The 15,541-nt window shown below is 37.1% G+C and overlaps 2 pseudogenes; both read left to right on the forward strand.

Moving 5' to 3' along the window:
* The first annotated feature begins 184 nt into the window (after positions 1–184).
* LOC129143998 (ATP synthase subunit a-like) lies at positions 185–1,725 on the forward strand (annotated as a pseudogene).
* Positions 1,726–3,982: 2,257 nt separating this feature from the next.
* On the forward strand, positions 3,983–5,876 carry LOC129143995 (NADH-ubiquinone oxidoreductase chain 5-like; annotated as a pseudogene).
* Positions 5,877–15,541: the final 9,665 nt, after the last annotated feature.

Genomic DNA, 15,541 nt, shown 5'->3' on the forward strand with positions numbered 1-15,541 from the left:
ACACCTTTCACCCCTCTCCAGAGCCCACTGTAAAGCTAACCTAGCATTAACCTTTTAAGTTAAAGATTGAGAGAATCACTACCTCTTTACAGTGAAAATGCCACAGCTAAACACCACTGTATGACCCACCATCATTACCCCAATACTCCTCACACTATTTCTCATCACCCAACTAAAAATATTAAATACAAATTACCATTCACCCCCGTCACCAAAACCCATTAAAGTAAAAAACTACGATAAACCCTGAGAACCAAAATGAACGAAAATCTATTCGCTTCATTCATTGCCCCTACAGTTCTAGGCCTACCCGCCACAGTACTGATCATTCTATTTCCCCCTTTACTAATCCCCACCTCCAAATACCTCATCAACAACCGACTGATTACCACTCAACAGTGGCTAATTCAACTGACCTCAAAACAAATAATAGCTATACATAACGCCAAAGGACGAACCTGATCTCTCATACTAATATCCTTAATTACTTTTATTGCCACAACTAATCTCCTCGGACTCCTGCCCCACTCATTTACACCAACCACCCAACTATCTATAAACCTAGCCATGGCCATCCCCGTGTGAACAGGTACAGTAATTACAGGCCTTCACTCTAAAACCAAAAATGCCCTAGCCCATCTCCTACCACAGGGCACACCTACACCCCTTGTTCCCATATTAATCATTATTGAAACCATCAGCCTACTTATTCAACCAGTAGCCCTAGCCGTACGCCTAACTGCTAACATCACTGCAGGCCACCTACTTATGCACTTAATTGGAAGTGCCACACTAGCAATATCAACTGTTAACCTCCCCTCAACGCTCATCATCTTCATAATCCTAATTCTATTAACTATTCTAGAAATCGCTGTTGCCCTAATCCAAGCCTACGTTTTTACACTTCTAGAGAGCCTCTACCTACACGACAACACATAATGGCCCACCAATCACATGCCTACCATATAGTAAAACCCAGCCCATGACCCCTAACAGGGGCCCTCTCAGCCCTCCTGATAACCTCTGGCTTAGCCATATGATTCCACTTCTATTCCACAACCCTACTCACACTAGGCCTACTAACCAACGCGCTAACCATATACCAATGGTGACGTGATGTAATGCGAGAAAGCACGTACCAAGGCCACCATACACCACCCATCCAAAAAGGTCTCCGATATGGAATAGTCCTATTTATCACCTCAGAAATCTTCTTCTTCGCCGGATTTTTCTGAGCTTTCTATCATTCCAGCCTAGCCCCTACCCCCCAACTAGGAGGACACTGACCTCCAACAGGCATCACCCCACTGAACCCCCAGAAGTCCCACTTCTAAACACATCTGTACTACTCGCATCAGGAGTCTCAATCACTTGAGCCCACCACAGCCTAATAGAAAATAATCGAAACCAAATAATTCAAGCGTTACTTATTACAATTTTACTAGGTGTTTACTTTACCCTCCTACAAGCCTCAGAGTATTTTGAAACGCCCTTTACCATCTCCGATGACGGCATCTATGGCTCAACATTTTTTGTAGCCACAGGCTTTCACGGACTCCACGTCATCATTGGATCAACTTTCCTCACTATTTGCCTCATCCGCCAACTAATATTTCACTTTACATCTAAACATCACTTCGGCTTTGAAGCCGCCGCCTGGTACTGACACTTCATAGATGTAGTCTGACTATTTCTATACGTCTCAATCTACTGATGAGGATCCTACTCTTTTAGTATAAACAGTACTGTTAACTTCCAATTAACTAGTTTTGATGATATTCAAAAAAGAGTAATAAACTTCGCCCTAATTCTAATAGTCAATACCCTCCTAGCCCTACTATTAATAGTTATTACATTCTGATTACCACAACTCAACAGTTACATAGAAAAATCCAACCCTTACAAATGTGGCTTCGACCCCCTATTCCCCGCCTGCATTCCTTTCTCCATGAAATTCTTCTTAGTAGCCATCACCTTTCTATTATTTGACCTAGAAATTGCTCTCCTACTGCCCTTACCATGAGCCCTACAAACAACCAACTTACCACTAACAGTCATATCATCCCTCTTATTAATCATTATCCTAACCCTAAGCCTAGCCTACGAATGATCACAAAAGGGATTAGACTGAGCCGAATTGGTACATAGTTTAAATAAAACGAATGATTTCGACTGATTAAATTATGATAGTCATATTTACCAAATGCCCCTTATTTATATAAATATTATACTAGCATTTACTATCTCACTTCTAGGAATATTAGTGTACCGCTCACACCTGATATCCTCCCTACTATGTCTAGAAGGAGTAATATTGTCACTATTTATTATGGCTACTCTCATAACCCTTAACACCCACTCCCTCTTAGCCAACATCGTGCCTATCACCATATTAGTCTTTGCTGCCTGCGAGGCAGCAGTAGGCCTAGCCCTACTAGTTTCAATCTCCAACACATACGACTTGGACTACGCCCATAACCTAAACCTACTCCAATGCTAAAACTAATTATTCCAACAATTACTACCACTAACATGATTCTCCAAAAAACATATAATTTGAATCAACACAACCACCCACAGCCTAATTATCAGCATTATCCCCCTACTATTTTTCAACCAGATCAACAACAACCTATATAGCTATTCTCTATCCTTCTCCTCTGACCCCCTAACGACCCCCCTTCTAATACGGACAACCTGACTCCTACCCCTCATAATCATAGCAAGCCAACGCCACCTATTCAACGAACCCCTATCACGAAAAAAACTCTACCTCTCTATACTAATCTTCCTCCAAATCTCCTTAATTATAACATTCACAGCCACAGAACTAATTATATTCTACATCTTCTTCGAAGCCACACTTATCCCCACCCTAGCTATTATCACCCGATGAGGCAACCAACCGGAACGTCTAAACGCAGGCACATATTTCCTATTTTATACCCTAGTGGGCTCCCTCCCCCTACTCATCGCATTAATCCACACACACAACACCCTGGGCTCACTAAATATTTTATTACTCACCCTTACTGCCCAAGAGCTATCAAACTCCTGAGCTAGTAACTTAATATGACTAGCATACACAATAGCTTTCATAGTAAAAATGCCCCTCTACGGACTCCACCTATGACTCCCTAAAGCCCATGTTGAAGCCCCCATCGCTGGCTCAATAGTACTCTCTGCAGTGCTCTCAAAATTAGGTGGCTATGGCATAATGCGCCTCACCCTCATTCTCAACCCCCTGACAAAACACATAGCTTATCCCTTCCTCATACTATCTCTATGAGGCATAATCATAACAAGCTCCATCTGCCTACGACAAACAGACTTAGAATCACTCATTGCATGCTCTTCAATTAGCCACATAGCCCTCATAGTAACAGCTATTCTCATCCAAACCCCCTGAAGCTTCACCGGCGCAGTCATTCTCATAATTGCCCACGGACTTACATCCTCTTTATTATTCTGCCTAGCAAACTCAAACTACGAGCGAACCCACAGCCGCATCATAATTCTCTCTCAAGGACTTCAAACCCTACTCCCACTAATAGCCTTTTGATGACTTCTGGCAAGCCTCGCCAACCTCGCTTTGCCCCCCACCATTAACCTACTAGGAGAACTCTTCGTACTAGTGACCTCATTCTCCTGATCAAACATCACCCTCCTACTCACAGGACTTAACATACTAATCACAGCCCTATACTCCCTCTATATATTTACCACAACACAATGAGGCTCGCTCACACACCACATTAACAACATAAAACCCTCATTTACACTAGAAAACACTCTCATATTCATACACCTATCCCCCATCCTCCTCCTATCCCTTAACCCTGATATCATTACTGGTTTTACCTCCTGTAAATATAGTTTAACCAAAACATCAGATTGTGAATCTGATAACAGAGGCTCACAGCCCCTTATTTACCGAGAAAGCTCGTAAGAACTGCTAACTCATACTCCCATGTCTAACAACATGGCTTTCTCGACTTTTAAAGGATAACAGCCATCCGTTGGTCTTAGGCCCCAAAAATTTTGGTGCAACTCCAAATAAAAGTAATAACCATGTATGCCACCATAACCATCCTAGCCCTAACTTCCTTAATTCCCCCCATCATTGCCACCTTCATCAACCCTAACAAAAAGAGTTCATACCCCCACTATGTAAAATCAATTATTGCATCCGCCTTTAGTATTAGCCTCCTCCCCACAACAATATTCATATGCCTAGACCAAGAAGTTATTATCTCAAACTGACACTGAGCAACAACCCAAACAATACAACTCTCGCTAAGCTTTAAACTAGACTATTTCTCCATAATATTAATCCTTGTAGCACTATTCGTCACATGATCCATCATAGAATTCTCACTATGATATATAAGCTCAGACCCAAACATTAATCAATTTTTCAAGTATCTGCTTATTTTCCTAATCACCATACTAATCCTAGTTACAGCTAACAACCTATTCCAACTCTTCATTGGCTGAGAGGGCGTAGGGATTATATCCTTCTTACTCATTAGCTGGTGGTATGCTCGAACAGATGCCAACACAGCAGCCGTCCAAGCAATCCTATACAACCGTATTGGTGACATCAGCTTCATCCTAGCCCTAGCATGATTTTTCCTACACTCCAACTCATGAGAACCACAACAAATATTCCTCTTAAGTGCTAACCCCAACCTTATCCCACTACTAGGTTTCCTCCTAGCAGCAGCAGGAAAATCAGCTCAACTAGGCCTTTACCCCTGACTCCCCTCAGCCATGGAAGGCCCTACCCCTGTCTCAGCCCTACTCCACTCAAGCACCATAGTTGTAGCTGGGGTCTTTCTACTCATCCGCTTCCACCCCCAGCAGAAAATAGCCTGCCAACCCAAACCCTCACACTATGTTTAGGCGCTATAACTACCCTACTCGCAGCAGTCTGCGCCCTCACACAAAATGATATCAAAAAAATCACGGCCTTCTCTACTTCAAGCCAATTGGGACTCATAATAGTCACAATCGGCATCAACCAGCCATACCTAGCATTCCTACACATCTGTACCCACGCCTTCTTCAAAGCCATGCTATTTATATGCTCCGGATCCATTATCCATAACCTCAACAATGAACAAGACATTCGAAAAATAGGAGGACTACTCAAAACTATACCCCTCACTTCAACCTCCCTCACCATTGGCAGCCTAGCACTTGCAGGAATACCCTTTCTCACAGGTTTCTACTCCAAAGACCTCATCATCGAAACCGCAAACATATCATACACCAACGCCTGAGCCCTATCTATTACTCTCATCACCACCTCCCTGACAAGCGCCTACAGCACTCGAATAATTCTTCTCACCCTAACAGGCCAACCTCGCTTCCCAACCCTTAACAATATCAACGAAAACTGCCCCACCCTATTAAACCCCATTAAACGCCTAACAATCGGAAGTCTTTTCGCAGGATTTCTCATCACCAACAGCATTTTCCCCGCATCCACTCCCCAAATAACAATCCCACTTTACCTAAAACTCACAGCCCTAGGCATCACCTCCCTAGGACTCCTTACAGCCCTAGACCTCAACTACCTAACCAACAAACTCAAAATAAAAACCCCACTATATACATTTTACTTTTCTAATATACTCGGATTCTACCCCAGTATTACTCATCACACAATCCCTTACCTAAGCCTTCTTGCAAGCCAAAATTTACCCCTACTTCTTCTAGACCTAACTTGACTAGAGAAACTGTTACCTAAAACAATTTCACAATACCAAATCTCCGCCTCCATCACCACCTCAACTCAAAAAGGCATAATCAAACTTTATTTCCTCTCTTTTTTCTTCCCACTCCTCCTAACCCTTCTTCTAATCACATAAGCTATTACCCCGAGCAATCTCAATTACAATATATACACCAACAAATAACGTTCAACCAGTAACTACCACCAATCAACTCCCATAATCATACAAAGCCCCAGCACCAATAGGATCTTCCTGGATCAACCCTGGCCCCTCTCCTTCATAAATCATTCAACTTCCCACACTATTAAAATTTACCACAATCACCACCCCATCATACTCTTTCACCCATAACACTAACTCTACCTCCATCGCTAACCCCACTAATACACTTACCAAGACCTCAATCCCTGACCCCCATGCCTCAGGGTACTCCTCAATAGCTATCGCCATAGTATACCCAAAAACGACCATTATACCCCCTAAATAAATTTTAAAAAACCATTAAACCTATATAACCTCCCCCATAATTTAAAATAATAACACACCCAACCACACCACTAACAATCAACACCAAACCCCCATAAATAGGAGAAGGCTTAGAAGAAAACCCCACAAACCCCATTACTAAACCCACACTCCATAAAAATAAAGCATATGTCATTATTCTCGCACGGACTACAACCATGACCAATGATATGAAAAACCATCATTGCATTTCAACTACATGAACACTAATGACCCCTATACGCAAAATCAACCCATTAATAAAATTAATCAACCACTCATTTATTGACCTTCCCACCCCATCCAATATCTCCACATGATGGAACTTCGGCTCACTTCTTGGCGCCTGCCTAATCCTCCAAATCATCACAGGACTATTCCTAGCCATACACTACTCACCAGACGCTTCAACTGCCTTCTCGTCGATCGCCCACATCACCTGGGACGTGAACTATGGCTGAATTATCCGCTACCTCCACGCTAACGGAGCCGCAATATTCTTCATCTGCCTCTTCCTACACATCGGCCGAGGCCTATATTACGGCTCATTTCTCTACCTAGAAACCTGAAACACTGGCATTATCCTTCTACTCACAACCATAGCAACAGCCTTCATAGGTTATGTTCTCCCATGAGGCCAAATATCCTTCTGAGGAGCCACAGTAATCAGCAGCATTCATTATGATATCCAAAAATAAAATCTGAAGATTTCTCTTCCAAATGAGTCTATATTAAGCAAAAGATATTCTGCTGCCTCTTTGAGAAACTGGATGTATCTGAAATTAATGTGAACGGCTAAACCACACACACAAACCTTACACTGTCAAATACCGTAAATGCCATTATGAATAAGTTTGAGATGTTTAATATTTGCATATGAGTTTAAATTAGTTGAGTAAATTATACTTCAAATAAAAGTAAGACTTTCATGTCTCCAATATAGAGTTTTAAAAGAAATCAGCCACTGGGAGAGATTATATAGCTATACACTGTGGGAGCCTGAAAGACAGTTCTATAGCACAGACCTTCTAAGAGCACTTCAGTAAAATGAACACGAGACTCAGAGTCAGAAGACTTGAGTTCCTGTCCTGACTACAGGCTAGGACCACTTGTGATTTATAAGGGCAGTGTTAAATAATTGCTCTGCTACTTTCGCCTTTGTTGATGTGTACAATGCACTCAATGATATAATGTGTTCATTGGCACACATATGCACATAGGGGTGGAGATGTTTAAGAAAATATCCGTCTTAACAAACAGCAAATTCCTTCCAAATTTCAGTTAAAATTCAAGTCATGTTGACTGTGCTTAAGCATTTTGTTCTACAGCATAATAATACTTGGTGCAATTTCTTTTTTTGTTGACTCCACCAAGTTTTTTAATGCTTGTTTAATTCAAACAAGTTAATGCAGCATAAAATACTTTAGCTTAGTTAATAAAGTAAAATACTATGGTCTGTTTGAAAATTCAGCTACTCCCCAAAATGGTTAACTAAAGCAATCTCATGAATCCTGGGCAGTTTCAAAGGATGTACACTGAATTGGTCTATATGACTCCATTCTGGGAATCCATTCTTTCTCCCACATCTAACAGTAGGCATCAAAGATCCAAAAGGAACTTAAACTAGAGATGTAACAAAGAGCTTGACAGTTGCCTGAGGGAAAAAGTTTTCTCACCCACACTACGTGGGCTTTATTTAAGGGATCCATTAAATTAATTTATGATATTTCACATGTATTTTAATAATGGCAATATAATCTCAGAGTAAGTTACATTAATACATTTACATTAATCTAGATAGAGTATTTGGTTCATTTTCCAAATGGCATCTTAAGGCAACAAAATGCTGGAAGCATTGTTATACTTTAAAAATCATCTAGTCCAGTTATTAAAAATATTCCTAAGAAAGAGTCTCCTAGCTGCCGCAAAGGTCAGGGTATGTGAGAGATTGAGTTTATCCCCCTTTCCATTATTCATTACAATTAGTCCCATTATGTTGTATGAATAAATGATGTGGGGTGCTTTGCCATAATTACATAATAACATTACACAATTGGAAAAATATCTTTGAAGCACAATTAAGCCAAATATCCCATTCCAATTAAAATGTCTTAATGTATTAATATTTTCATACTTAATCTGGGAGAGCTAATGTACCAAGCATTGGGAATGGAGTGGAAAACAGATACTGTCTCCAATCCAGTCTAGGATACAGTCTGTTACTGAAGAGAAATAATTAAACAATTTTGCAAATAAGTATAAATGTACAGCTTGCTAATTACTATGAGAGTGGCATGATGCTACAAAACCGTATTGTACAGGATTTGACATAGACTGGGAGATGACAGATGACTTCTCATATGAACGATTGGTGAAGTGTGATTATATACAAATGTTTAGAAGAATCTATATCTAATTGTAGACTTATCTGCAATTGAAATGGGAGAGCCACTCTTTATGTAACTATAACTTTCAATTACATATACCAGTATGACCATTCTTCACAACAATGTGATCAGAGTAGACCTCAACTTATAGGCACTTTTCTCATCATCACTGTTTCCTGGCCTGAGTAAATTATTGATTACACATTACATCCATAAGGAAAATTGGTCTTAAACTGTAAATGTATACTCACAGTAGGATTCCACCTTTCTATAAGCTTTCTTATATTCTTTCCTTGTTGTTGAGCATGTAAATATTCAACAAGTTTCTTCAATATAACTATTCAGTTTATATGTTAGAAAATCTTAAGGTAATATTTAGAAGTAAAATTTTTTCCTGTTTACTGAAGAAATATTTGCATTAGTTCTACTATCATTTAGAAAAATATATTCGGAAAAAGTCATACTTCGAAAAAGCTGTTTGGGATTAAAAATAGCAACTTTATAGTAGAAACCTAGACATTCAAACCACAACTCTCATTTTCAGTCACAATTGACTTTTGATATGACTTTGAATTCATCTCAGTGTCTTGATTTATCCATCGATAAAGGAGAAATTAAAATTATTACCTAGCTACAGGAGTCTTGTAAGGAATTAATGTATTTAAATTTTGTTAGCATCTAAGATAAAAGGTTCTAGATGAGTACAAAATATTACTCAAGATGAATGTTATAGTTCGTCTCGCATTCAGGTTAATAAACATCACTTTAGATCAAAGGTTTATTTTTTGCATTTCTGCAGAAATATAAAGAAAATTATTTATCTTCAATATTCTGCTGACAGTAATTTTTTTAAGTGTCATGAACTGTTACCAGGGACTGAAGGAAATAGTTCTTGGCACTTTCCATTTCCCTATTTTGTGGCATTATCTACAGCAGCTATATTGTGCAAGTAACCTTCAAAATTAAAAGTAGCATCTCTGGATCAAAAGAAGAAGAAGAAAAGTACGTAGCAAGCCAATAACAATAACAATTTAAGCAATGAGAGATTAAAATTATGTAATAAAGATCAAGGAGAACAAAAAAGGAAATGGCATCATTGGGAAGATTGTAATGACAAGTTTTGAAATTGCTGCATGTCTATTACAATTTATTTTAAATAACATAAACTAAATAAAAGTTCTTTTAACTTTCATTAACATTAGTTAAAATATCAATGAGAAACTCTCTTTTTGGGCAAAGACTTATTTTACTTATGTTTGCTTATAGGACAAATGACCTGACCTTGCTTTTTCTTTATATTGATTTTAAACATGTGGCATAGCACACAGGGACATAATGCAACTAAAAACACTGCAGAAGATTAACAGAAATAATCTAATGTGTTCTGGGTGGGAAATTTCTGTGCCAAATTTCTTAAAATATTTTGCTCGCTTCATTAATACTTATTTGGATTTTCATTGACTTTTGGAAAGAATGAGATTTAGTAGTTAGATATAAAAGTGAAAAAACCTCCAGAATCCCTTTGGGTTCCCTATTGACTTGAATAAATGTAGCCAAACAACCTTCGGCCCATGTATTTACGTATGTGTACATATTGCTCCTGGATCAAAATAAAAATCTGTGCATTATCCCAAATCTACATGAGAATCTCAGACATTAAAAAATTATAAAATTATAATGTTAGGGATGAGTAATTTTTCCTATTAGTAATTTTTTTTCACTTTTAGACACCATAAGAGATATAAATAAGCAGCTCATAATGTTTTTTGAGATTCTCAGAAATTGGTTCTGGGAAATATTACCTTGAGGTAATTTGCAAAAAATGTAACTAGTAGAAATGAGGAAATAATCATAGTTAATTTAATTTAAATACCTTTTTAAAATTTAGTGACAAATTTACAAATTTAATTAGTTTCAAAGGTTTTTCTTTATTTTTGGAAGGGGTAAAGCACTGTAAGTAGAGCCTAGGAATGAATGGACAGTAAGTAACTATTCAATTTGATAATGTATTAGGCAGTTTCTAGAAAGCTTTATTACCTTATAAAACCAAAGGCATGAACAGAGCTTTAAGATCATCTAGTCTAGTTATTAGAACATTTTTCTAAGAAATAATCTCTTGGCTGCCACTAAGGTCAGGGTATGTGATAGATTGAGTTTAGCCCCTTTACCATTATTCAAACAGATCTGTTCTGAGTTTACCTTTTATATATAGCAGTTCCATAAAAGTTTCATTGCAAAAAATGGTTAAGTTGCTTAAAACAGTTTGAAATGCACTGCTTTACACTATACTTCAGAGGTGAGAAATTTCTTCTCACCTGAGAGCCAGAGTGGAAATGGTTTTTATATCATGAAGTTAGTGCTTTGAACTTTAAAATCATTAAAGCACTATTTTTTCTCATATGTTAAGACTTCAGTGATACCTGTCCTAAGACCCTCAACTCCCTGCTCTCTCTGTAACAGGTGCACTCACCTCCCCTTTTATTTTATTTTATTTTTTTAATAATTCAAGAATGCTTCTGCCCTAAAGACTTCACCCTGGATGTTCTCCATGGCTGAAATGGCCTTTCCCAAGATAACTGCATATGTCTTTCCTACAACTTGAAACTAGAAGAACAAGGCAAATTTGAGACAACCAGTTTTTCTGTGATTTGCTTACTAATGTTTCTCCAGAACCCAGAACAGTGCTTAGAACATAGTGGATTCTCAATAAATATGTGATTATTGGAAGAAAAGAAGCAGTTAGAAGTGAACATCTGATTAGCTAAATGTTCAAGTAATATTGAACTATTTGCATGTCTATTTCTTAATCAATTTTTAAAGCCATCTTTTTCATGTCAATTATGCAATAGTAACCACATTTGCATTACGGGTTTATTGATAAGAATTTGTTTTAAGGAAAATCTGCCCCTTTTTCATTAATATATGTATATGTAATTGGAGATAAAATTTCAATGATTATTTTTAGATACATGAAAATTTGGGCATTGCCTCTTAACAAGATTACATTTTTGATTATTATGTAATCAGCTATCACTTAGCTCACAAATTTAGGCAAAAATCTTGATTAAAATTACCACTGTTATTTTAAAATAATGTAATTCTGCTTCTTACTCTGAATCAGACACCCACTCTGCCATACACATCCGGAGGACTTTCTTGATTAAAACACTGAGTTATCTAATTACTTCTGTGCCCTATAAATATATAGCATATGTTGAAAAAGTAGAAGCATGAGACTTTTTAAAATAGATTTTCTATTTATCTTTCTTACTTAAAATTTTAACGCATGTTACTTAATTATCTTTAAGCATTAAAGTTTCCCAATAAAATGTGCAATTTGTGCTCTCTGTTATGCTCATTTCCGTTTTTGGAAATATTGTTAAGCTTATTTGAATATACTTGAAGCACTAATAACAAGGAAAAGTTTATTTTCTCCATAGAAAAACTGGTTGTCTTAATTTTGCCTCGTTCTTCTAATTTCAAGTGTTTTTTTCCAGTTATATGGTGACTTTTATGTATTCTAGAGAAATTACCACTTATCCAAGTGCATATAAAAATTACTCATCAAATAATTAATAGTAATCCTCACCACTTTGTATATTTGTATTTTCTCTGCATGTATTTCTCAACAATTGTGCTTCTTTCTTTTCCAGAATATAAAACTTATATTTCCTAAAACATTCCTTTTAAATTTTAACTCTTGTGTGTATGTGTGTGTGTGTGTGTGTGTGAGAGAGAGAGAGAGAGACAGAAAGATTTCAGCTTGAGAGTAAGCTATGTTAAACTTTATCACTAATAAATCTCATAAATGTCTGGATGTGTCTAGACTCAAAGAATGGTGCCTTGATTAAGTGAAAGTCTGTTTTATTGGGAAGCCAAATAAATTTTGGGGAAAGCACTAATTCTAAGGAAAGAGGGTGTTAGACCCAAGGCAGGCACAATAATAATACTTTTCTCATTCCCAGGAACAGGACCTGGCACATCACTGCAGCACAATTAATATTTTAAGTGTCTGGTTAAAAGAACAGCTGAGAGTAAAGTATAGTCACTTCCATCTACATTTTTAAATTCAGCCTAAATGCCATAAACTTGTATGTGAATCCAACAGAGAAGGATATTAAAAACAAACAAATTTAAAAAACCCCAAAACCTAAAGATGTAGGTCAAGATGTTATTTTTACCCACACAGACACACTCACACATGCCTGGACACACACAATCTCTACAATATAGTGAAAAAGAAAGCAGCATTGCTCAGAGACAAATACAGAAATGTAGATGTGTGTGTATGTGTGTGTGTGTGTGTCTGTGTGTGTCTGTGTGTGTTGTGTGTAACAATAGAGCTCAGTTATCTAGGCTTTTCACACAAAAAAAACATAGGGCAGCTTTGGCTCAGAAGGATAATTCGTTCTGCCTTTGGCCATAATAACCTCCTAATTATGGCCACTGTTTATTCTGCCTTCCTCATTGCTTTTGCTTATTTCTTCTTCCTGAAACAGTAATTATTCACTACCCCTCTCTCTGTTTCTCTCTTTTTCACACACCCCCACAGACACACACACCTACACACACAGAGTTCTCATCTGGCTAGCTCCTAGTCAATTTTACAAAACCTCTAGGCCTAAATTTAATTCCTCTGAAAGAAATCAGTGAAATTAGGCTCCATTTTTAATTTTCCCTCAGACTAACCTACATTTTGTTTTACAATATTATGATTCATAATTCCATATTAATTATTCATCGTCTGGCTCACCCAGTAGGGTGTGAAGCTCATCAGGCTAGATTATTTGACTGTATTATTCCACAATGTAACTCAGCATATAACACACAGTGAAGATGTGCTAAGAATTTGGTGAGTGACTTGATGATTGGAGACTGGCCTTTGGGCCCATGTTCCAGCAGCTCCCCTGGCAGCATGTTGTGCATCTGTGGCTGAAGGAGCCATAATATAAAAAAAGAACTGACAATGGGAAATGTTGTCTTGGCATCTTTTAGGGCAATAGCAGCTGGGACTCTTTGCAGAAATATTAGCCTTCTTGAATATGGGATTCCAGCAGTGGTAGCAAGTGCTATTATGGCTTGATTATAGCTCAGAAACATGTTTATTCTTATCAGTTCTCATCCCTTACATTATAACTGCTGTCAAAGCCTCTATTCCACCTTCAAATTGAAGGTAATTTTAATGAGTCGTTTTATTAAACTCACTGGAATTTTATTAAAATTCAACTTTTATTAAACACTGAGAATGACCAATTTTGTGTACGTACAGATATCAAACAACATAGAACTGTCCTCACTCAAGAACAAATAATAAAGAAATAATACCTCCAACATGGGACCTAGTGATTTCATGCAACAAATACTTATGAAATATTATCAATATACGGAGGAGAAAGCAAACCTTTGAAAGAGAGAAAAACATTTTTGAAACCACTACTGTTATTGGGGTCTAGTATTTTGGTACCCTGGAGAAAACTGTAGGATCTACTCTCTGTTTTTGAAGGTAGCTTAGAAGGTAACCTTTGGCATGTTAATTTACACAGAGTTAACAAAATTTCCCATGTTTTGTAGGCAAATATTTATGGTGACTCTGTTAAGCTGGAGATGGATCTTCTGTTTATCCTTGATTGAATTATTCAGAAGTAATCATTCTTATATGTTTTGAAGTAGTTCTTCCAAATGAATTTAGGGAATACTGCATCCCATATTGTATTCCTATGTCCCAGGACTTAACCACTTTCATTCCATTTATCTATCTATCCATATACATTCTTCCATGTGCTACCTACTATTTATTAAATTTTAATTATGCCATTAATGTGTTATATACATTTAAAATGTTAACATATTTATCGCTTACAGCAAACATTTGGAACGAATATGGGTGCTGAAAAGCCTATTTCCCTGACAAGTAGATTCATTAACGTGACGTTCAATTACTTGTTCAAGATGAGACATCTAGTAGATAGTGAAACTGAACCGTGAACTCATGCCCTTATGCAGGGGTTTGTGATACTCACAAATACACATCTCCAAAATTAGGGTTACTGTATCAGGTTGTAAAATACCAACTTCTTCCCTTTTGCATAATACTAGATTAGAATCATGAAATGTAGGATAAAACGTAGAGCAGAGTGATGAAATGAACTGAAGCAGAAAGCAGAAGACAAAATGGCTTTGCTTGCCTCGGAAAAAATTTCGAAATAATTGGAAAAATAGTTGTAGAAGTTCACGCCTCTGATAGACTGTAGGTGTGTGAACATCTTCAATTTTATCATAACAAACCTGGGTATGTAATTTCCTAGTCCTATCTATATTTTATTGATTAATCCATTTATTTATGGATTAATTTATTGATTGATTCCTGGGTTATCCCATCTTTGCTTTCTTTTAAGTAATTTTATGAGAATTTTGATGGCACTGCTAAGCTAGCAAATATTTTACTTTGAAAGTTTCTAAATATTCTCTAATTCAAAGGAATGATTCACCAATTTTGAGATTACATTTTCTTAAAAAATAATCTACCTATTTAAGGAATAACTTTAGGTTGAAGATATTAGATTTTCATTGTCCAGATGTATTTTTATTATTTTATTACATATTTTCTTTATGATAAGTTTATCTTATTTAATATATAGTCGAGTGGAAACTAGTTATGGGCTTAATCCAGTGTATTTTGTTGTTGTTTTCAATGTCATAAACTATACCTGGTCCCTGGACATCTGACTCATACATAAAAGCCACTGGTTACAATGGAAATTGATTAGGAAAATGATGTTATAATTCTCAGCATTACTGTAAGGTAATTTAAAATATATCTGCTCTCATGATGGGATACATGCATTACTGATTTAGAAAGGTGATATTTTATCAAAGCATGTGGAAGTCTGTATATGGGAAACATTCTTG

Source organism: Pan troglodytes, chromosome 4 (assembly GCF_028858775.2).
Source record: "Pan troglodytes isolate AG18354 chromosome 4, NHGRI_mPanTro3-v2.0_pri, whole genome shotgun sequence".
In the NCBI taxonomy this organism is placed as follows: Eukaryota; Metazoa; Chordata; class Mammalia; order Primates; family Hominidae; genus Pan; species Pan troglodytes.